This window comes from Bos javanicus, chromosome 18, assembly GCF_032452875.1.
Source record: "Bos javanicus breed banteng chromosome 18, ARS-OSU_banteng_1.0, whole genome shotgun sequence".
Classification (NCBI taxonomy): Eukaryota; Metazoa; Chordata; class Mammalia; order Artiodactyla; family Bovidae; genus Bos; species Bos javanicus.
This window is the reverse complement of record NC_083885.1, coordinates 8,836,896-8,861,667: the sequence shown is the minus strand read 5'-3', so window position 1 is coordinate 8,861,667 and position 24,772 is coordinate 8,836,896. Positions and strand designations below refer to the sequence as shown.

Genomic DNA, 24,772 nt, shown 5'->3' with positions numbered 1-24,772 from the left:
TGTTTAAAAGATGGGAATACCAGACCACCTGACCTGCCTCCTGAGAAATCTGTATGCAGGTCAAGAAGCAACAGTTAGAACTGGACATGGAACAATGGATTGGTTCCAAATAGGGAAAGGAGTACATCAAGGCTGTACATTGTCACCCTGCTTATTTAATTTACATGCATAGAATACATACATACATACATCATGAGAAACACTGGGCTGGATGAAGCACAAGCTGGAATCAAGATTGCCCAGATAAATATCAATAACCTCAGATATGCAGATGATACCACCCTTATGGCAGAAAGTGAACAAGAACTAAAGAACCTCTTGATGAAAGTGAAAAAGGAGTGAAAAAGTTGGCTTAAAACTCAACATTCAAAAAACTAAGTTCATGACATCTGGTCCCATCACTTCATGGCAACTAGATGGGGAAACAATGGAAATAGTGAGAGACTTTATTTTGGGGGGCTCCAAAATCACTGCAGATGATGACTGCAGCCATGAAATTAAAAGATGTTTGCTCCTTGGAAGAAAAGCTATGACCAAGTTAGACAGCACATTAAAAAGCAGAGACATTACTTTGCCAACAAAGGTCCATCTAGTCAAAGCTATGGTTTTTCCACTAGTCTTGTATGGGTGTGAAAGTTGGACTATAAAGAAAGCTGAGCCCTGAAGAATTGATGCTTTTGAATTGTGGTGTTGGAGAAGATTCTTGAGAGTCCCTTGGACTGCAAGGAGATCCAAGCAGTCTATCCTAAAGGAATTCAGTCCTGAATATTCATTGGAAGGACTGATGCTGAAACTCCAATACTTTGGCCATCTGATGTGAAGAACTGGAAAAGACCCTGATGCTGGGAAAGACTGAAGGCAGGAGGAGAAGGGGATGACAGAGGACGAGACAGTTGGAAGGCATCACCAACTCAATGGACGTGAGTGTGAGCAAGCTCTGGAAGTTGGTGATGGACAGGGAGGCCTGGCATGCTGCAGTCCATGGGGTCGCAAAGAGTCAGACACGACTGAGTGACTGAAATGAACTGAACTTAAGGTAAATTTAGATAATTCTGTTTCATTAATGTGGAACGGGATATGAATTCTGATCTTGGGATGCAGGCACTTAACCAAATTATCAAGCTATCTACAATGATGGTTTATTTGAAACAGTTCTTCTGAGCACGAGGCTTCTTTCTTGCATCAAATGAGTAAGGACTCAGAGTGGCGGGGAGAAGTACTTGTCAGTGTGAAAGTCACAGTTTATCCTTCTATAATTAGCTTAGGAGAAAAAAGTGAAGAACCTACTGTAGCAGGAAGAAGCAAGAGTCTTCCAGGGTCTGACAAGTGATTAACTATTGTTACTGTGAATATTGTTACTATTGTTTCATTGTTTTTCCATGGCAGAACATATGGCAGAGACTTGGGAACGTGCATGCCTGAAGCCAGGTTACTCTTCTGTTCCTATGTTGCTTGCTGCTGCTGCTGCTGCTGCTACTGCTAAGTCACTTTAGTCGTGTTGGACTCTGTGCGACCCCATAGACGGTAGCCCACCAGGCTCCGCCGTCCCCGGGATTCTCCAGGCAAGAACACTGGAGTGGGTTGCCATTTCCTTCAATGCACGAAAGTGAAAAGTGAAAGTGAAGTCACTCAGTTGTGTTCGACTCTTAGAGACCCCATGGACTGCAGCCTACCAGACTCCTCCATCCATGGGATTTTCCAGGCAAGAGTACTGGAGTGGGGTGCCATTGCCTTCTCCAATGTTGCTTGCAATGCCACAGAAGTTGGCCGTGCCCCAGACAAACGGGGTGCTGGTCTGTCCCCACAAACCTTTATCCCAGTCTTAGGCAAGGAGGGCACTGCCTTGTGCTCTCAGCCAGTCTCTTGCCCAAGGTTCCTGCTTTGGTTGACTACACCCTGCTCAATACAGCTGTTGTCATCACAGCTTGAGATGTGATGACTGATTTCAGCCCAAGGAACCTGACGGCGAGCATTGAAGGGACAAGTCGTCAGTTTGCGACATCAAGATGATTCTTTCTGCACTTGATAAACTGATAAGGAAACCTGCAGGCTCTGATCTGGTGGTTTTTATCATAAGGGCATCATAACAGCTTTTCAGGATTCAGAGTATTGATGTAAGTTTCTTCCATGTTGGAAATTAAGGAGACTAATCCAAAGTGCTCAGCTGAGACACGCTCTCCCAACTGTGGTCTTCGTCCACACCCTGTGCCCCAACAACGGTTCACTTCCAGCCCCTGACGTTAGGGGGTGGGGCCCCCACTTCCTGCAACACACGGCTGGGCATCAGCAGAGCGTGGGGATGGGGGCAAAATCTCAGAATTTGAGATTCGAGTCTACCCCACCCACTTGGAGTGTATTATGGGCTGTAGAAATTTGGTTTATACCCACAAGTACAAAATAGAGATATCTGAAATTTTAAGATGAAGACATCGTGGACATAAACTCACCCTTTGAGCCATACCAGAATAAATGTGTAACAATTACTAAGTCTCTACAGCTCTAAAGATAAGAGATCATATTCACATTGGCTGTGCCAGGTCGTCTGTCCTGTAAACCCTGAAAGAACTGCCTTGTCAGCATCTGGGGGCTACAGTTAGGCATGCCCCTAAAAATCAGAAAGTTCAGGAAATCAGAGAGCACACCGACAATCAACTCAAGGATCAATATGCAAGTGATTAGAAAAGATATCTGACTTTAAAGCTAACAACACCTCCCCGGAGGGACTTCCCTAGTGATCCAGTGGTTAAGAATACATCTTGCAATGCAAGGGTTGCAGGTTCAATCCCTGATCAGGGAACTAAGATCCCACATATTGCAGGACCACAAAGCCCTTGGGCCACAACTAGAGAATCTGTGCACTGCAGCAAAAGATCCTCTATGACACAGTGAACCTCCCACATGCCTCAACTAAGACCTGATGCAGCCAAGGTTAATTAGTTAATTTTTAAAACCCCTTCATGGATCACAGTCTTGTTATGGTGAAGAGGCTTGCATAACTCAGTGAAGCTATGGCCACGCCATGCAAGGCCACCCAAGTTGGACGGGTCATAATGAAGAGTTCTGACAAAACGTGGTCCACTGGAGGAGGAAATGGCAAACCACCCTAGTACTCTTACTGCAAGAACCCCATGAACAGTATGAAAAGGCAAACAGATAAGACACTGGAAGATAAGCACACCCAAGGTGTCTGATACGCTACTGGGGAAGAGTGGAGGGCCAGTACTAATAGCCCCAGAAGGAATGAAGAGGCTGGGCCAAAGCAGAAATGATGCTCAGTTGTGGTGTATCTGGTGGTGAACTAAAGGGCCTCTTGATGAAAGTGAAAGAGGAGAGTGAAAAAGTGGACTCAAAACTCAACTTTCAGAAAACTATGGTCATGGCATCCAGTCCCATCACTTCATGGTAAATAGATGGGGAAACAATAGGAACAATGAGAGACTTTATTTGGGGGAGCTCCAAAATCACTGCAGATGGTGACTGCAACCTTGAAATCATAAGACACTTGGTCCTTGGAAGAAAAGTTACACATTGAAAAGCAGAGACATTAGTCCTTGGAAGAAAAGCACATTGAAAAGCAGAGACATTACTTTGCTGACAAAGGTCCGTGTAGTCAAAGCTATGGTTTTTCCAGTCGTCATGTATGGGTGTGAGAGCTGGATTATAAAGAAAGATGAGCACCAGAGAATTGACGCTTTTGAACTGTGGTGTTGGAGAAGACTCTTGAGAGTCCCTTGACTGCAAGGAGATCCAACCAGTCAATCCTTAAGCAAATCAGTCCTGAATATTCATTGGAAGGACTGATGCTGAAGCTGAAACGCCAATACTTTGGCCACGTGATGCAAAGAACTGAGTCATTGGAAAAGACCCTGATGCTGAGAAAGATTGAAGGAAGGAGGAGAAGGAGATGACAGAGGATGAGATGGTTGGATGGCATCACCCACTCAATGGACATGAGTTTGAGCAAACTCTGGGAGTTGGCAGGGAGGCCTGGTGTGCTGCAGTCCATGGGATCACAAAGACTCAGACATGACTGAGTGACTGAACTGAACTGAACTGAACTGGTGGTGAAAGTAAAGTCCAATGGTATAAAGAATAATACTGCCTGCTGCTGCTGCTAAGTCGCTTCAGTCGTGTCCGACTCTGTGTGACCCCATAGGCGGCAGCCCACCAGGCTCCTCTGTCCCTGGGATTCTCCAGGCAAGAACACTGGAGTGGGTTGCCATTTCCTTCTCCAATGCATGAAAGTGAAAAGTGAAAGTAAAGTCGCCTAGTCGTGCCTGACTCTTAGCGACCCCAAGGACTGCAGCCCACCAGGCTCCTCCATCCATGAGCTTTTCCAGGCAAGAGTAATACTGCCTAGGAACCTAGAATGTTAGGTCCACGAATCAAGGTAAATTGGGCTTGGTTGTGAACTTGGCCCCCCACCTCTGCAACCCTGCTTGAGTTATTTAACCTCTCTGTGCCTCAGCTTCCTCATCTCTAAAATGGACTTGATAACGGTGCCTACATCAGTTATGATTTGTGATGTGCTTAACAATGCCTGGAATTACTATAATAGATCTTTTAAAAAAATAATACTAGGTACATGACATTCTTCCTGAATTTCAGGTGTTTACATGCATGATCTTGGTAGATAGGAAGTTCACCTCTACTGATAGCTAAACATCTTGGTTAAGACTCTGCCTGCTTGATTCTGCCTCTGCCATGTCTGAGCCTTGGGTAACATTACATAAAGTAGTACAGAGCCTCCACTTATTCATCTGGGAAGTGGGGTTATAACGGTTCCTCCCTCCTAGGCTGATCTTGGAAGTCAACAAGACAGAGAATGTTCTGCACAAAGCCCAGCATATCATACGTGACTGTTACCAGTATTGTGGCTCTAACCCAGACATCATTTCTGATCTGCTGTGTGAACGATCAGGCTATGCTAACCCTGGTGTCTTAGGGCCAGGCAGGGGCTAGAGGGCCTTGAGAATGTAGGTGGCTGGAGAGCCGCTCCCTGTCAAGATAGAGTAACCCTTGTGCACTCCAGAAACCCAAAGACAAGGCAGGGGCCTTTGTGAAAGCTACTTTCCCTCGTGGCTCCCTGATAAAGAATCTGCCTGCAATACAGGAGACCCAGGTTTAATCCCTGGGTTAGGAAGATCCCCTGGAGAAGGGAATGGCAACCCACTCCAGTATTCTTGCCTGAAGAATTCCATGGACAGAGGAACCTGGTAAGTTACAGTCCATGAGCTTAGACACAAAGAGTCAGACACAACTGAGCAACTAGCACTTTGTGGAAAGGCAAAATGTTTCATAACCTACCCATCAGTAGCTCAGTTGGTAAAGAATTCGCCTGCAATGCAGGAGACTCAGGTTCAATCCCTGGGTCAGGATGATCCCCTGGAGAAGGAAATGGCAACCTGCTCCAGTATTCTTGCCTGGAAAATCCCATGACAGAGGAGCCTGGTAGGCTACAGTCCATGGGGTCATAAAGAGTTGCAGCCAACCGAGCAACTAAACCACCAGCCTCTGAAAATTATCAAACCTAGTGTGACTCGAATGCTTACCAAGACCCATCCAGCTTCACACATATTAACTCCACCCACCCTGGGAGATAAGTCATTTTACTATCATCACTCTACGGAGGAGGAAACTGAAACACAGAAGGGTTAAGTCATTTAGCTGGACATGGCAGAGGTAGGTTGAAACCCAGGCAGGGGTTGATAAATAAACATCTGGAATATAAAATATTCTATTCTTCCAGAGCACAGGGCCTAGCATATAGTAGCTGATCAATAAAAGGCGTGTGTTGGGGACTTCTCCAGCAGTCCAGTGGTTAAGACTGTCCACTTCCAATCCAGGGAGAGAGACTTCAATCCCTGGTGGCGGAACTAAGATCCGACATGCTACACAGCACAGCCAAAAAATTACACACAAAAAAGCATGTGTTGGCTAAATGGGCATTTAAGAGGCCACTGGCCTTAATGCCTTAAAAACGCAGAGAGTCTTATGTCACTAGTATCGAGGGTTCCTAGCCTCTAAGTCCTAACAAACACCTGTGGAGTTGGATGCCTACCCCAAGAGAGGGTGTAGGAATTGCTGGGGGTGGTTTTAAGCTATGCCCTTTGAGATCATTCTGTCTCTAGTGGCCTGGAAAATCATCAGCTTGGAGCAAGCAACAAGTACTAGAGTCTCATTTTTGCAAAACTGGAGTGAATGTGAAATTATGATTTATTCTAAAATATTAATAAAGTCTCTCAATTTGTGTGAAAAACGGAAATGTGAATCACTTTAACTCAGAAGAGTTAAGAATGATAGTTTCTGAGCTGGTGGGCTAACTGTAAGTGGATTTATGCTATTGCCGTATGGAGCTGGTGAATAGAAACATAGCTCATCATTTGTTGGGTCAAGTCGTCGGCAAGTTGTGAATAACTCAAGTTCTGGAGTTCTTTAAGGCTAGGTCCCCTGAATGAAACACGCCTGTCAAGACTAACAGCATGTGCTCTTGGACACAAGCTGGTTCCTCGGAAGCTGCATTCAGAAAAGGATGAAGAAGGAAGAATTTGCAACACTGTAAATGATTTCTTTGTTGTTGTTGTTATTGTTTAGTCACTCAGTTGTGTCCGGCTCTTTGCAACCCCGTGGACTGGGAGGCTCCTGCCGGGCTCCTTTGTCCACGGCAAGAATACAGAAGTGGGTTACCATTTCCTTCTGCAGGGTATCTCCTCTCAGGAGTCAAACCCACATCTGCATTGGCAGGTAGATTCTTTACCCCTGAGCTACCAATTTTTTCTAGACAGTGTTAAAACATCATATAAGTAATAAAACTTTAAGAGCAACATCAGGATAAACAAAAGAAGTTACCCATAACACCACCAATCTAGCATAAGTTTTATAACTTTCTTGCTTTTTCTTCTAGTCTTTTTTTCCTATACACTGTTCTTTAACAACTATAATTATAGTACACATGTGATTTGACAACTAATTTTTAAATTAGTATTATAGATATGCGGATGACACCACCCTTATGGCAAAAAGCAAAGAAGAACTAAAGAGCCTCTTGATGAAAGTGAAAGAGGAGAATGAAAAACTTGGCTTAAAGTTCAACATTCAGAAAACTAAGATCATGGCATCCGGTCCCATCACTTCATGGCAAATAGATGGGGAAACAGTGGCTGACTTTATTTTTCTGGGCTCTAAAATCACTGCAGATGGTGACTGCAGCCATGAAATTAAAAGACACTTACTCCTTGGAAGGAAAGTGATGACCAACTAAGACAGCATATTAAAAAGCAGAGACATTACTTTACCAACAAAGGTCCGTCTAGTCAAGGCTTATGGTTTTTCCAGTGGTCATGTATGGATGTGAGAGTTGGACTATAAAGGAAGCTGAGCGCCGAAGAATTGATGCTTTTAAATTGTGGTGCTGGAGAAGACTCTTGAAAGTCCCTTGGACTGCAAGGAGACCCAACCAGTCCATTCTAAAGGAGATCAGTCCTGGGTGTTCATTGGAGGGACTGATGTTGAAGCTGAAACGCCAATACTTTGGCCACCTGATGTGAAGAGCTGACCCATGTGAAAAGCCCCCGATGCTGGGAAAGATTGAAGGCAGGAGGAGAAGGGGACGACAGAGGATGAGATGGTTGGATGGCATCACTAACTCGATGGACATGGGTTTGGGTGAACTCCGGGAGTTGGTGACGGACAGGGAGGACTGGCGTGCTGCGATTCATGGGGTCGCAAAGAGTCGGACACGACTGAGTGACTGAACTGAAACCAGTTTTAGCTATTTCCACAGTCTGCAAAACCATAAGTCATCATTTTTCACTACTAGATAAAATTCTCCCCATGAAAATGCAGCAAAGAAAAACATGATTGGAGCCTGGATTTTGGAGCCAGGATCCCTGGGTCCAAATCCTGGCTCTGCTACTTTCAAGCTGTGTGACTTTGGCCAGTCAATTTACCTCTCTGTGCCTCAGTTTCCTTATCTATAAAGTGAGATGATACTAGGACCTGCCTCATAAGATTGTCCGAAAGATTAAACGATTTTATATACTAGAGTAATTGCAACAGAGCCTGCCACATGGCAGTTGCTACCCAGGTGTTAAATAAATAGCAACTGCGTTTCTGTTTGTTTTAAATCCATGCTACCCCTTTCATTGGCTACTTCTGGTTCCTAGAACCAAAAGGATTTTGAGTTCTTATCTCAGAAGATCATCACAGACATTCTAACCACAATAATGAATTGGCCAAGTACTGTGCTTTCTGCCAGCGGTCTCATCTCTCCTAGACTCTCCTTCCCTAAAGCTCCTCGAAGTCTCCCCTTTGTCAATATCTTTGAACAACAGCAGCTTAAAACAGAGTTTCTCAGGGGGTGGGCCTCTTCAGAGGTGCCAGGGCCCATTCTCATAGTGGACTTTCACTTCTCTTCATTGGAAGGACTGATGTTGAAGCTGAAACTCCGATACTTTGGCCACATAATGGGAAGAGCTGACTCATTTGAGAAGACCCTGATGCTGGGAAAGATTGAGGGCAGGAGGAGAAGGGGATGACACAGGATGAGATGGTTGGATGGCATCACCGACTCCATGGACATGGGTTTGGGTAGACTCTGGGAGTTGGTGATGGACAGAGGCCTGGCGTGCCTGCAGTTCATGGGGTCGCAAAGAGTCGGACACGACTGAGCGACTGAACTGAACTGAGTGGAATAGACAAACACAAATGGAGGACCTGTTGTGTATCAAATAAGAGGACACTATCTGAATATGTGTTTTGTTTGGCCCATACAGTGTATTTCTTAAAAATTTAAGCAAAGGCTAAAATCCAAGAATGCCACCTGAAAACCCAGATCGGTGGTTTCTCTTGATTAACCAGAATATAGGCCAACTGTGGGCCTGCGTTCTTACGAGGAACTCGTGTGCTGAAGCTGAGGATCCCAAAGCTGCCCCCTGCCACTCCCTGTCCACCGTCCCCACCGCCCTCCCCCGTCCCCCGACTCCCCTCCCCCCACGCTCTCAGGTCCAGGGTTCCCACTTCCTATTGCACATGCACACCTCTATCGCCCACTGCCTTCACCACTGTGACCCGCCCCACCTCTGCAGCCTTTTGAACCCAACATACCTGCAACACTTTGTCCCACTTACAAAGGTCATCTGGGTCTAGAGTTATTTATCTGTAAAACCGTGGAAAACTAGGGAGGAAAAGACTTTCCCCACCCTTGTTTGAAATTTAAGCACTCCACCAGATTGCCACCCTCATGTTGACCCTGCCTGGTCCCTATAAAATAGATTAAGGTGCAATAAAATGGTAGACACATAATAAAACTGTAAGGTACCTAATAATTCCCTGAGAGCCATACAAGGCTCAGCTTCTAATCCAGGAAGAGAAAACACTTGACAGTTATACCACTGACACTACCTGTGTTGACTTTGGCACTCTTAAAAGATAGTGATGTTGGGTGGTGAACCCCTGGGAATTAGCTAGAGCTTTTTTGCTTAATTGGAGGATAACTGCTTTACAGTGTTGTATTGGTATCTGCTGTACAAAGTCTGTGTTAGTAGCTCCATCATGTCCAACTCTTTGCAACCCCATGGACTGTAGCCCACCAGGCTCCTTTGTCCACTGGATTCTCCAGACAAGAATATTGCAGTGGGTTGCCATGCCCTTCTCTAGGGGATCCTCCCGACTCAGGGATGGAACCCAAGTCTCCCTTGGAGAAGGAAATGGCAACCCACTCCAGTATTCTTGCCTGGAAAATCCCCTGGACACAGGGGACTGGGTCGCTACAGTCCAAGGGGTCACAGAGAGTGGAACACGACTGAGCACACAAGTATATTGCACACACGCACAGTCAACTGTATTTTAGGATGCCCCTCTGGTGAAATTTGTCTGATGTTTTTCTTATGTTCTGGCTGGGGTTATGAGCTTGGGAAAGGAGATCACAGATACAGGGCCATTTTCATCACATTGTATTAAGAGGACAAACAAGCAACAAGACATGAATGTTGACGTTGCCTTTGATCACCTGGATGAAGTAAAGTGGGGAAATTTGTCCGCTATGAAGTTACTCTTTATCCACCCCCTCTTCCATACTATACTCTTCGGAAGGAAGCCTCTATGTATTAATACCTACATAAATTATTTGGAACTCTTGTACATGGGAGATTTGTCTCTTTTCCTTCATTTATTAATTTATTTTTATCTTTATGGACTCAGGAATATTAATTTTATACTTTGGGTTATAATCCAGTACTTTATCTTAGTGCTCAAATTATTCCAGCTTAAATTATTTTGAGCTCTTTCAGTTGGCTCCTGTCAAAGTATATTTTTTATTCTGATTTTATAGGTGAAAGAATATAAAGTTTCTTTAAACCAAGCTTCAAAGAATATAAAGTTCCCACTATCACTAAACTAACAAGAGCAGAGGCGCAATGAAAATCATTAGATTCTAAAGCACAGGGTTTTTTTTCCCTACTCATCATTGGCTACGATCCATAGCCAATCTTTGTTGACCAATGACTAGTGTATCTTTCATCTGATGGAGTTACTTAAGGCAATAAGTTTTGAGACTACCAGTCTGCTATGTACATTACAGGGAAACTTCCTTATTTTTTGACTTTTTATATGTTGATGAATTTTCACAGAGTGAATCCACTCATGCAGCCAGCACCCACATCCAGACCCAGAGCTTCACTAGCTCACCAGAAATCCCCCTGGGGCCTTCCTCCAGTGATCCCCACCCCAGAAGCCACCATTATTCTGGCATCTAACAGTAGATCAGGTATACTTGATTTTCACTTTAAGTAAATGGAGCCATCCGTTATTCCTTTTGGAGGCTGGATTCTTTTGTTCATCCTCATTTGTTTTCATGTGGTTTGGTTAGTGGAATTTTTTTTTTAATTTTATTTTACTTTTAAACTTTACAATATTGTATTAGTTTTGCCAAACATCGAAATGAATCCGCCACAGGTATACCTGTGTTCCCCATCCTGAACCCTCCTCCCTCCTCCCTCCCCATACCCTCCCTCTGGGTTAGTGGAATTTTTTAAAAAGAGGTTCCAACCACTTATTTCATAAGAAAGGCTACAAACAAGGTAACACTTGTAAAAACACATTAAGCAACTCCATTAAAAAAAAATAGCAGACTACTATTTTAAAAGTAAATTTACTTAAGATTAACGTTACACAAAGGGGAAACTACCTGGAGATATCACTAAATCGCCCCATTGTACTGGGGTGGCTCACTTCCTCCTCCCTATCTTTATCTATCATTTCATCTACCACGGGCTGTCTTAACAATGTTTCTGTTAGTTTCTTTCACAGCAAAGGTGCCTCCTGACTGACAGGATGTCCTTCTTGCCAACACATGGCCAAAAACTCACTAGGTTGCTTCTAACATCTAATGGTGCAAGATGCTACCTGCCAAACTGGACTCAAATACTGGAAACCCAAGAAATCTGTGACCTACAGAATTTCTCTTTCTCTTTCGTTAGCCATCACTGCCAATGACCTAGTTCCTCCTGATAGGGCCTGCATGGGGTCTCATTGATAAGATGGCTCGTTATGTCAACCTCGCAAACAAAGAATAAATCACAGCAATCTGTGAGGCCGACCCAATTGCCCAAATGGCATCCTGTTATCTCACTGGTGCCTGTCTTCTCAAAACTGCAAGACCACCAGATTCCAGACCTCCGGCTACGTGACCATCCCTTCAGAGAATTTTCCCTAGGTGGTGTATAAGGACTCCATCAGAAAGAGAGAATTCTGGTTCTCCTTAAGAGCCAGTCACCCTCTTTTCCCTCTAATAAATTTCCTTTTCTTGCCTGACTGCCCAGTTCGCTCTCTTTTTCTCTGCACTCGACTTACACCTCCCAACAGAGGTGCAGAACCCTTGATGTCCCTGCCACCACCCCACTCTGATGCCACCATGGACCTCATTCAATCAAAGCACACTCTCCCGCAGGACCCACTCCCTCACCACACGCTCCTAACCAGCCAGAGACAGCACAAGAGAGGAAGGTATTTGCCTTCCCCACTCACACACAAAGCATTGTGTTATTTTCTAGTTGGATCCAGGCTTTCACCCCACTGTTTTCTAGTTGGAGTCAGGTTTCTGATTTCTACTGCATCCTTACCATCATATTTCTCACTGACTTACAAACCTCCTCTGGCTCCTCTTGTCTGATAAGTGATGGATGAAGTATCCTGCTTGGGTTTCAGTAATCTCTTTAATTTGTTCACATCCAGCCAAGCCCAAGATCAGGCTCTACTTTGTATTCTTCAACATCCCACACATGTCCTGCTTTTCCTATCCTGTGTGTTCCTGCCTATCCTTCTAATATGCATGCATTTGTTCATTCTTTCAGTAGCTATTTTTTTTAACAGCTATTTGTTCAGTTCCGCTCAGTCACTCAGTCATGTCTGACTCTTTGTGACACCATGGACTACAGCACACCGGACTTCTCTGTCCATCACCAACTCCCGCAATTTACTCAAACTCATGTCCATTGAGTTGGTGATGCCATCCAACCATCCTCGGTCATCCCCTTCTCCTCCTGCATTCCATCTTTCCCAGCATCAGGGTCTTTTCCAACGAGTCCATTCTTCAGATCAAGTGGCCAAAGTTTGGGTGCTTCAACTTCAGCATCAGTCCTTCCAATGAATATTCAGGACTGATTTCCTTTAGGATGGACTAATTGAATCTCCTTGCAGTCCAAGGGACTCACAAGAGTTTTCTCCAACACCACAGTTCAAAAGCATCAATTCTTTGGTGCTCAGCTTTCTTTACAGTCCAACTCTCACATCCATACATGACTACTGGAAAAACCATAGATTTGACTAGACAGACCTTTTTTGGTAAAGTAATGTCTCTGCTTTTCAATGTGCTGTCTAGGTTGGTCATAGCTTTTCTTCCAAGGAGCAAATGTCTTTTAATTTCATGGCTCTAATCACCATCTGTAGTGATTTTGGAGCCCCCCAAAATAAAGTCTCTCACTGTTCCCATTGTTTCCCCATCTAGTTGCCATGAAGTGATGGAACCAGATACCATGATCTTAATTTTCTGAATGTTGAGTTTTAAGCCAACGTTTTCACTCTCCTCTTTCATCAAGAGACTCTTTAGCTCTTCTTCACTTTCTGCCATAATGGTGGTGTCATCTGCATATCTGAGATTATTGATATTTCTCCAGCAGTCTTAATTGCTTGTGTTTCATCCAGCCTGACATTTTGCATGAGGTACTCTGCATATAAGTTAAATAAACAGAGTGATGGTATACAGCCTTGATGTACTCCTTTCCCAATTTGGAACCAATCTGTTGTTCCATGTCCAGTTCTACCTGTTGCTTCTTGACCTGCATACAGATTTCTCAAAGAGATTCTCCCATCTCTTTGAGAATATTTATTAAGCTATTTATTAAGTGCCTACAAGGTGCTGTCAGGCCTCCCTGGTGGCTCAGTGGCAAAGAACCTCCCTGCAATGCAGGAGACTCGGGTTCGACCCCTGGGTCAGGAAGGTCCCCCAGAGAAGGCAATGGCAACCCACTCCAGTATTTTTGCCTGGGAAATCCCATGGACAGAGGAGCCTGGTGGGCTACTGTCAGTGGGGTCACAAGGAGTCAGACACAACTTAACAACTAAACAACAATGACAACTGTGTGCTATGCACTCTCCATGAGGGTACAGCAGTACACAAAGCCATCCAAGTCCCAGTCCCGTGGGCCGTATGTTATAGGTGGAGATGGGATACATTCAACAAGCACAAGAACAAATGCATATGGTATTAAGAGCCAACGAGTGCTGTGACCAGAGAGGAGGACGCCGGGTTCTATATGGAGGTCAGGGAAGGCACCTCTGAGCAGGAGCAGGTGAACAGTCTTCCCAGGGAAAACTACAGGCACAGAGAAGAGTCGGTACAAAGGCTCTTGGGGACATAACTGTTAGAGGAAGAACAAGGAGGCCATTGTGACCACAGGGGAATGAGTGAGGAAGGGAGCAACAGGAGGTGAATCAGAGCAGTGGTTCAAGGCCAGTTCATGTGGGGCCATTAAGCCAACGGCTCTCAACTGGGGTGATTTGGCCTCCACTCCAGGGGACATCTAACAATATCTGGAGACATTTTTTGTTGTCATGGTTGTGTGGTGCTACTGGTATCTCATTGGACGCCAGGGTCTAAGGATGCTCTTTAATATCCTACAGTGTACAGGGTGACACATCAGGGAAGTACCCAAGCCCAGCATCAAGGTGCCCAGGTAGAGAAGCCCTGCTTTATTTATTTATTTGCCTGTGCCTGGTCTTCACTGTGGCATACGAATTCTTCGTTGCAGCATATGTGATCTAGTTCTCCGACCGGGATCAAACCTGGGCCCCCTGCATTGGAAGCACAGAGTCTTAGCCACTGGACCACCAAAACCTTGCTTTAAACCATGGCGATGACTTTGGCTTTTACTCTAAGTGTGATGAAATGGCATTACAAAGCTTTAAACAAAGGAAAGACATGAACTGACTTCAATTTTGAAAGGGTCACTTTAGATACTGTGTAGTAAATCATACCTTGAATAATGAGTGATATAAAAGGCTACCATTTATAAAGCCATTTAAAAGGCTACCAATTTGAGACACTGTACAACACCCCTTAAACTAGGATATCTTGGTAACTTTCTTCATTGTTCCTACCACTACCTGACATTGTATGACATATTGGTATGTTAATTTTTAAATATTTGTCTCCCCCAATAAAATGCAAATTGAGAGAAGGCAAGATCTTTGCTATGTGACCTGTTGAATCTCTAGCCCCTAGGACAGTGCCTGGCATACCCTGGGGGCTCTGTATTTGTTGAATGAACACATGGCTCTTGGGGTCAATCCATTTATCCCCATCTCACAGACAAAAGAATCAAGTTTCAGCATTTGTTGCCTGAACAACACTATGAGTAAAACTCATTTGTGTTGTGTGGGCCACTTCCAGGGGGATCATCTCCCATTTTGGTGACAATTCCCAGAAAGAAAAGTTCCCAGGGGACACTATTCCAAGTGACTTGCCTAAGCTACCGAAGCTATTGCTACACCTTAATGATTTTTGACATCAATATCTATTTAGTCATTCATTTGCCAAGTTTTTACTGAGATCATACTATGTGCCAGGCACTATGCTTAGGTACTTGGGATATACTGATGAGGAAGATCAATGTGATCCTTGTCTGACTGACACATGTGAACTATTGATACTGTGTATAAAATAGAGAACTTACTGTATAGTTCAGGGAATTCTACTCAGTGCTCTATGGTGACCTAAATGGGAAGGAAATCCAAAAAGAGGGGATATATGCATGCGTGGAGCTGGTTCACTTTGCTGTACAGTAGAAACTAACAAAATATCGTAAAGCAACTATGCTCCAATAAAAAGTATTAATTTTAAAAAAGAAAGGAAAGGAAAAGACAGATCAGTATTCATACAGAAATATCCAAAATGCATTGCTAATTTGCCTGTGAAGAAGTATAGTGTGATAACTTTATTGTGAAAGAGCCCGTGAGATACTAGGAAGGTATATACACTTGTATGAGCACCAAGAAAGGCATGGAACCATAATGTCCAAGAAGAATATTGATTTGAAACAACTGGGAATAAAGGAAATAAAAACAAATCTTTAAGTGCAAAAGAAAACGTGAACCCCACCTGTGTTAGTCAGCTCGGGCTGCCATAACAAAATAGCATAGACTGGATGGTCTTTCAACCACAGAAATCCATTCTCCCACGGTTCTGGAGGGCAGAAATCAGAGACCAGGGTGCAAACATGAGCAGCTTCTGGTGAAAGCGATCTCCCTGGCCCTCTGCAAGGAAGTCCACTGCAGACCTCTTCACTGTTTCCTCACATGACAGAGAGAGAAAGAGAGTTCTCTGGCATCTCTTCTTATTTTTTTTTTAATATTTATTTATTTATTTGGCTCCACTGGGTCTTAGCCATGGCACACAGAGTCTTCCATCTTTGTTGCAGCATGCAAGACCTAGTTCCCTGGCCAGGGATTGAACCCAGGCCCCTGCATTGGGAGTGCAGAATATTAGCCACTAGACCACCTGGCAACCTCTTCTTATAAAGATACCGATCCCATCATGAGGGTCCCACCCTCCTGAACTCATCTAAACCTAGTCACCCCCCAAAGCCTCCATCTCCAAACACCATCACAGTGTGGGGGGCAGGGGGACTAGGGTTTCAACATATGAATTCAGGGAGAATATAATTCAGACTATACCACCATCCTCACAAAGTTCACAGTCCTGTGTGGGATATAGACATTACCTGCATGATATAAGAAAAAAAATGATGCACTGTGGTAAGTGTTACAGAGGGTCTAAATGAGTGCTGTGCGATGAGTAACTGAGGCAGAAAGGAGGGGCCAGGCTTAAGGGAGCAGGCTTCTTCCAGGAAGTAACATACAAACAAATCACCAAAAATGTGGTACAAGGAAAAGTACCTCATTAATAACTTTTACACAGATTACATATTGAAGTGATAACATTTTTAATATACTATGTTCAATTAAATACATGATTAACATTCATTTTACCTGTTTCTTTTTCATTTCTTTTTAAATGTGACTACTAAAAAAGTCTAAATTATTTATGTAGTATGCATGTGTGAATACTCTGTCGTGTCCAGCTCTTTGCAACCCCATGGACCCTATATAGCCTGCGAGGCTCCTCTGTCTATGGGATTTTCTTTCCCAGGCAGGAGTGGGTTGCCATTTCCTCCTCCAAGAGATCTTCCCGACCCAGGGATCAAACCCCCATCTCCTGTGTCTCCTGCATTGTTAGGCAGATTCTTTACCAATGAGCTACCACAAAGTACTTATGTGGCTTGCATGATATTTCCATTGGACAGCACTGCCTTGTACTATTCCCTTCTACCTAAAAACACTAGTGGAAAGGAGGAGTGACTCCCCAAAGAGACAGAGGTGGAGGTGATGGAAAGCAACATGTCAGGAGGTCGAGAAGTCGAGCTGGCAGAAATGACTAAGCAACATTTTCAGAAGAGAACAGTCTACTAGTGGTTCCAGCTTTCTTTTGGGGGTTATTGAAAATTGGAGATTAGATAGTAGTGACAGTTGGATGGCCTTATGAGTATACTAAAATCCACTTGTACACTTGAAAGGGTGAATTATACGGTATGTGAATTTATAGCTCAATAAAAAGTAAGATATAAATAAGAATAGAATAGGGCAATCTAATATCTACCATTCTGCTATGACAAAAGACACCTGAATTTTCTGGAAAGCTTACTACGATTTGTGTATGGAAGGGTGTGGGTTTGAGAGTGAGTGATTAAGGAGACAGGACTCTTACATGTTTTGGTGGAAAGCAGGGTGGAGAACAATACTGCACCTTCACTTGGAGAAAGATGAACTTGAGGATTTGCAAACACTCTGGAGGCCATGAATGGACCTACTACAAGGGATCACATAGGGACTTAAGCACACGATGTCTTGACCTAATGGGGCAGGGTGACCGTCCCTGATGTCTGAGTCCCTTCGGTTATCTGCTTGATTAAATTCAACCGTGAACCTCTATCTGTGGTTATACTTTCTACACTAGAACTTCCTTGCTTAGTGCCAAGGGGACGCCCCGCCCATGGGCAACTCTCCATGTCCATCTTTGTGTTGGCTTCCCAGCTGCCGCCAGAGATGAAGCTTATCCCCAGGGGACAACGGCACACAAAGTGGAGTTTCCTCTATACCCAGTCTCGGAGCTGATTAACAACGCCTTTAGGAAGCTAGCCCCAGCCAAAGAGTCCACTCATGAGTTCACTCAGCTTCTCTCTGCTTCACACAGGACTGGACGCTGGGGGTAGAGATCAATCCAGTCCCTGCCCTCAAGGCACTTAAAGTCTGGTGGGAAACTCCAAGTCCACGGCTAGCAGTATGGACTTTACCCATTCCTGATAAATATATCATTGTTTGGCTATGCTGATATTTGTTGTCTTGGTTTGCGGTTCCTGTCATTGTTTTTAATTCAGGAGGATGGAAGATGGTGATGATTTCCATAAACCCTCATCTCCTCTGTGGACTCCGCACAAGGGCTATGGTAATCTTAGCCTGTTTGGAACGCATGCCTCTTCCAGATCTCCACTGCTCTTCGTGCTTTATGACTTGGCTTCTTTTCTCTGTGGTTCAAGTCATGACTCCCTGATCTGCATGGGCTCTGTGGGCTCCCTGTGTTTCTGCACCTGCAGTGCAGACAAGTCCTGTGCTAGGAAAAATTTCTAGAAAGCACCTTGTTGCTGAGTTATTATTAAATGAAGTTATTGTTGGACAAAAAAACATGGAGACCCAGCAGTCATGACCAAGAGATGTCATTTAGTAAATTGTGTGTTTAATCAAATAATAATTGTAGAATGAACATTTCTTAGAAGTATAGTGGACATCTGTTGTATTTGCTGCTCTGTAAGGCAGGATATCTTGGGTAAAGAGATGGCAAATTGGGCGATTGGAAGGAAAGCCAGTAATGGACGTGAGAAGAGTCAAAAGGCAGTGAAATACCCCCGGGCACATAAAAGTCAGGATCCCTATTCTAGGCCTAAGGGGCAAAGGAAGGGATCAGTTGCTGAAATCCAAAGAGAGTAAACTGTGACATTCCATCAGGGAGTTAGGCAACCCCTAGTTCCCTGGTAGCTCAGCAGTAAAGAATGCAGGAGGCGCAGGTTTGATCCCTGGGTCAGGAAGATCCCCTTGAGAAGGAAATGGCAATCCACTCCAGTGTTCTTGAAGAGGAAAAGTTAAAATTTTACATAACCTCCTGCTCCTTCTGCCTCTGTAACTCAGCTTGCTCCTTGCAAAGTCTGGATCATGTAGGTCACATAGTCTCAGAAAGTGGGGACTCATAATACTAGTAACTGGAGCTTATCTCACTCACTCTTGTCCTGCTCTTTGCAATAGCTGCTGCTGCTTAGTCGCTTCAGTCTATCCGACTCTGTGCAACTTCATAGACAGCAGCCCACCAGGCTCCCCCGTCCCTGAGATTCTCCAGGCAAGAACATTGGAATGGGTTGCCATTTCCTTCTCCAATGCATGAAAGTGAAAAGTGAAAGTGAAGTCGGTCAGTCATGTCTGACTCTTTAGCGACCCCAGGGACTGCAGCCCACCAGGCTCCTCCGTCCATGGGATTTTCCAGGCAAGAGTACTGGAGTGGTTGCAATAGCTAAGTCCCTACAAACATGCTTAATCATGCCTTTCTGTGTATAAAAACTCTATAACCCCTTTGTTAGGGGCTCAGAGCTTAGAGTGTTACTCCTCTGGGGCCACTAGCATGAAAAACCTGAGTTCTCCAACTCTCCGAGTGTGGTGCTTGGTTTCTAGAGTACTGGTTTCTGCAACATTTCTGGAAGCCCCAGTGAGATTCCACTCATGCTGGCCTGCTGAGCAGCCGGACTGGTGGCTCAGCCAGGCTGGAGCAAAGGAACCCTGAGACAAACACGGAGGTGCGCCACCCGATAGTATTCTGGGTTTTCTTTCAGACCCGTGTTCCGATTCTCTGGATGGCCGAGCCCAGACTGGACTCATTGGAGGGGCGGACCAACTCACCAGGAATGGCCACAAGATCAGGTAAGGCCCCAGGGCCAGTCCCCAGTCAGGTCCTACCCCAACAGGTAGAAGACTGATAACCTCTCCTTGGGGCTCCCAGGAAGGGAGCAACAGTTACAGAAACCTGGGGACTAGGGAGAAGGGAGGCGTTGTGATAACCTCTGAATGATTGTGAGCACGTGATTGCTGATTGAATGAAGTGAGAGAAATTTTTCATTTTGGAAACTGCAAAACCAATTCTTTTTGAAAATACAGTTAAAAACAACTAGCTGGTTAAAAGGCCTGCCCAAGAGAAAAATTGCAATTAACGCTTTCCATGTCCTTGAAATACACAACCAACTTTGCCTGAGACCTCAGCCTTTGGCAAATTAGAACTTCAAGCAAAGAAAAAAAAGGAGGATCAAAGAGACGTTTTAAACCTCAACAGAAAACTGTAAGATCTCTGTCAGTCTGTCTGTCTGGATTTATGTATGCCTCAGTGTATGTCTTTTGTTTTCTTCCAATAATACTGTTAAAGTTGTAAATGAGTTCTAATTTAATTGGCCTAAAGAAAAGCAAGCACTTACAAATCAAACAATTCTAAATTAAAAAAAAAAAAACTTAACCTAAATAAATTTCAAATTCACGTAAACTGGGAAATATTCAATATTAAATACCAGACTAGAGATCTCTTCAAGAAAATTACAGATAACAAGGGATACCATCTTTCATGCAAAGACGGGCTCAATAAAGGACAGAAATGGTATGGACCTAACAGAAGCAGAAGATATTAAGAAGAGGTGGCAAGAATACACAGAAGAACTGTACAAAAAAGATCTTCACGACCCAGATAATCATGATGGTGTGATCACTCACATAGAGCCAGACATCCTGGAATGTGAAGTCAAGTGGGCCTTAGAAAGCATCACTACGAACAAAGCTAGTGGAGGTGATGGAATTCCAGTTGAGCTATTTCAAATCCTGAAAGATGATGCTGTGAAAAGAGATGCACTCAACATGCCAGCAAATTTGGAAAACTCAGCAGTGGCCACAGGACTGGAAAAGGTCAGTTTTTATTCCAATCCCAAAGAAAGGCAATGCCAAAGAATGCTCAAACTACCGCACAATTGCACTCATCTCACACCCTAGTAAAGTAATGCTCAAAATTCTCCAAGCCAGTCTTCAGCAATATGTGAACTGTGAACATCCAGATAGATGTTCAAGCTGGTTTTAGAAAAGGCAGAGGAACCAGAGATCAAATTGCCAACATCCACTGGATCATTGAAAAAGCAAGAGAGTTCCATAAAAACATCTATCTGCTTTATTGATTATGCCAAAGCCTTTGACTGTGTGGATCACAATCAACTGTGGAAAATTCTGAAAGAAATGGGAATACCAGACCACCTGACCTGCCTCTTGAGAAACCTATATGCAGGTCAGGAAGCGACAGTTAGAACTGGACATGAAACAACAGACTGGTTCCAAATAGGAAAAGGAGTACGTCAGGGCTGTATATTGTCACCCTGCTTATTTAACCTATATGCAGAGTACATCATGAGAAACGCTGGGCTGGAAGAAGCACAAGCTGGAATGAAGATTGCCAGGAGAAATATCAATAACCTCAGATATGCAGATGACACCACCCTTATGGCAGAAAGTGAAGAGGAACTAAAAAGCCTCTTGAGGAAAGTGAAAGAGGAGAATGAAAAAGTTGGCTTAAAGCTCAACATTCACAAAACAAAGATCATGGCATCCGGTCCCATCACTTCATGGGAAATAGATGGGGAAACAGTGGAAACAGTGTCACACTTTATTTTGGGGGGCTCCAAAATCACTGCAGATGGTGGTTGCAGCCAGGAAATTAAAAGATGCTTACTCCTTGGAAGGAAAGTTATGACAAACCTAGATAGCATATTCAAAAGCAGTGATATTACTTTGCCAACAAAGGTCCATCTAATCAATACTATGGTTTTTCCGGTGGTCATGTATGGATGTGAGAGTTGGACTGTGAAGAAAGCTGACCACCGAAGAATTGATGCTTTTGAACCGTGGTGTTGGAGAAGACTCTTCAGAGTCCCTTGGACTGCAAGGAGATCCAACTAGTCCATCCTAAAGAGACCAGTCCTGGGTGTTCATTGGAAGGACTGATGCTGAGGCTGAAACTCCAGTACTTTGTCCAGCTCATGCGAAGAATTGACTCATTGGAAAAGACTCTGATGCTGGGAGGGATTGGGGGCAGGAGGAGAAGGGGATGACAGAGAGGATGAGATGGCTGGATGGCATCACTGACTTGATGCACATGAGTTTGGGTGAACTCCAGGAGTTGGTGATGGACAGGGAGGCCTGGCGTTCTGCAATTCATGGGGTCCCAAAGAGTGAGACTGAGTGACTGAATTGAACTGAATGTTTCATAATCTAATAAGGAAGTAGGATGTGTGTTTTTAATGAAGGAGATAGAAAAAATAAAATTACATTTTATAAAGGGAAAAGAAAGTAGGTCTGACTTACATGTGGCTGTTACAAAAAGTGATTAGAAGTTTTGTGGAAAGTGACCCTGAAAAAAAAGTTTGTGCGTGGTTAGGAATGACTAGTCAAGATTAAAATACATTTAATTAAGTTTACGTAAATGAGTTTAAAGTAAGTTGGTGCAAAAACTTAAATTTGGCCTTTCTCTCTGTTAAGAGGACATGCTTTCTTCAGGTGTTGAACTGCTTTTAATTATAGATTTAAGTTTCTTTACCCCTTAATTGATCTGTTCTATATTTACCTTTGAAATCTTCTGTTAACTTTGGCTAAGTGAATAACTATTATTTCACAGTAAATTATATGATCCTACCTGACTGAGTGTTATAAACCCTTTTGATATTTATTGACAAAACTTCCTAAATAACTTGACTTCTAGCTAACTTTGGGGTGCTTCAGAGGGCCCCTGAGACATCCCAAAGACCTATTAAGCTACCTGGGTTCATTAGACCTGTTAAATGACATGAGAAGTGCTGTTGAAGGGGTGATAAATCTTTTCAGGCTATACTGTATGGTTGATGTTACTAATATAGATACCCTAAAATTATGTTAAATTCATATAGATCTGATATTCCCTGATAAAATATGGTCAATTATAATTCTAGTTATCATATTAAAGTGTTATATATCACAACAATGATCAGGTTTCTTTGTTAATTGCAATAGAATCAGATTTTAAACATGCCTTCTATGGTTTTACTCTCATGCCTTTAGAAGAATACTGCTAGCTCTTCAAGATTTATGGAAAAGATTTTCTAAGATTAAACAGATAAACAAACTTTGTTATAAACAGTAAGCTGGTACTGAACTAAAATTTGGTTTTCTCTCTGTCTAGAGAACAAAGTTTTCTTAGAATGCAGCTTTTGATAACAGATTATGAATTTCTTTGTCTTTAAGTGATTTATATTTGTTTTTAAAATCTTTTTGGTAAAGTAAATAAACATTATTTAAGATTATGATACATGTAGACAAAGCTCATTCTGCTTCTACAAAAAAAAATAACCCCTCACAGTAAGACTTTTGCTATCCTGATGTCCTTAAAACATGGCAATAGTCTGCTCCTAAATCAGGAAATTAAAAATGGATAAACAACAGCTGAAAATCAAAGAGCCAAGCTGCTTGACTTTCCCCAGCTCCCTGACGGACCTCATTTTTATTTGATGGGTTAAAGCCTTACCTGGCTACAGCGTTAATGCCCTCACAATGAGTTCTCCAAAAAGAAAAAAATTATGTTTCACTGATTATTAAGTTCTAGTTTTGTTAATTAAGGCCTGTGCCTACTAAGACTCACTTCTGAGATAGTTTCTTGTTATGTTATATTGCTAAAAGTTTTAATTGTTATTAAAAAGGACCCTCTGAGATTGTTTTTAAAGCTTCTCTCAGTAACCAATCTTTGGATAAAGGTCAGATACTCCATGATGTACAACCAGGAGATTAACACTTGGCTATAATCATTTAACTGAGTCAGATGACCTGGGGTATACCAGGCTATACCCAATGAAAGTTCTTGACTTAAATTCTTGCTGGTGACCTTACTAATAACGGCTAGCTATATTATTTTCTATGTAGCTTGTTTCAGAAGATTATTGCTTACATAACCAAATGTGTGACTGAGCCTGTGGTAAAATGCTGATATGCAATTCCATATGAGATCAATAATTGTAATAATGTAACTCTAGATACGGGAAGAAGCGATGAGGAAATATTTTCCTGGACCAAGGGGCTGGTAAGACAGGTATGGTCCAGAGACTTTTGCTACTTACAAGGCCTGGCCTAGTGACAACACATGGAGTGGCCTGTCAATGGAATCTTTGTTAGACCTGGGAGTGAGCCTTCCCAGCACCGTGGGACACAATGACCATGAAATGCCCCCAAAACATGGTCAAATATGTGGCTATGAAGGGGCCCTGCTGACTGAAAGTTGGCCCTTGCCAGCTGCCTCTACAAAGATTAAATCATGACCACTGAAAGATGCTGATCTTCAACGCCTTCTTGAAAGGATTTCAGGGTGGAGACAAAAAATAAGGCACTCTGTGCTCTGGGAAAAACCCGGAAAAACAGGCCTTCAGATAGTCAGATGTTTTCAGGTAAAGATTTTTGTGAGTCCAAATCCGTGTATCTTCTTGTACCTAGAGAAACACTAATGTCACAAACCAATATCTGGACCTGGTTCTCCTGGCTAGCCACCTAGCAGCTTTCCTGCTTCTATTAATCTTTGGGCCAAATATCTTTACCTTTCTTGTTAAGTTTCCTTCTCCAAGTAGTAGTACAACAAAAACATCCCCCGGGCAACACCCAGACGATGCTGAAACAAGCTGCCTTATCATTCTGTGGACTCTCCTCTCCCTCCGTAAATGCACCCCGAGGTCCTGAGGCTATTTTCCCTTTGAGATCTTATACGTGAGACCACCCCCAGTGATAGAAAAGCTCAAGGGAGACCACCAACAACTAGCTGAACTGCAGATGTCCCAATACCTCCAGGCCCTGGGAAAAGTCTTCTGCCATATTGCCTAAGAAACTTTAGAAAGAACACCCATTCCTTTGAACAACTGGGTTCACCCCTATCAGCCAGGAGATGAGATATGGGTTAAAGACTGAAAACATGAACCACTTCAGCCAGTTTGGACAGGCCCTCACAAGCTCGTCCTGGCAACCCGTACTGCTGTTAAAGTCACAGGTGTCATCTCTTGGATCCACCACACCAGAGTCAAGAAGG

The 24,772-nt window shown here is 43.4% G+C and overlaps 1 protein-coding gene across 1 annotated transcript in view; it reads right to left on the bottom strand.

The window, feature by feature from the left end:
• The window catches only part of HSD17B2 (hydroxysteroid 17-beta dehydrogenase 2), a 90,857-nt gene that overhangs the window by 32,967 nt on the left and 33,118 nt on the right, over positions 1-24,772 (bottom strand). The window lies entirely within an intron of this gene.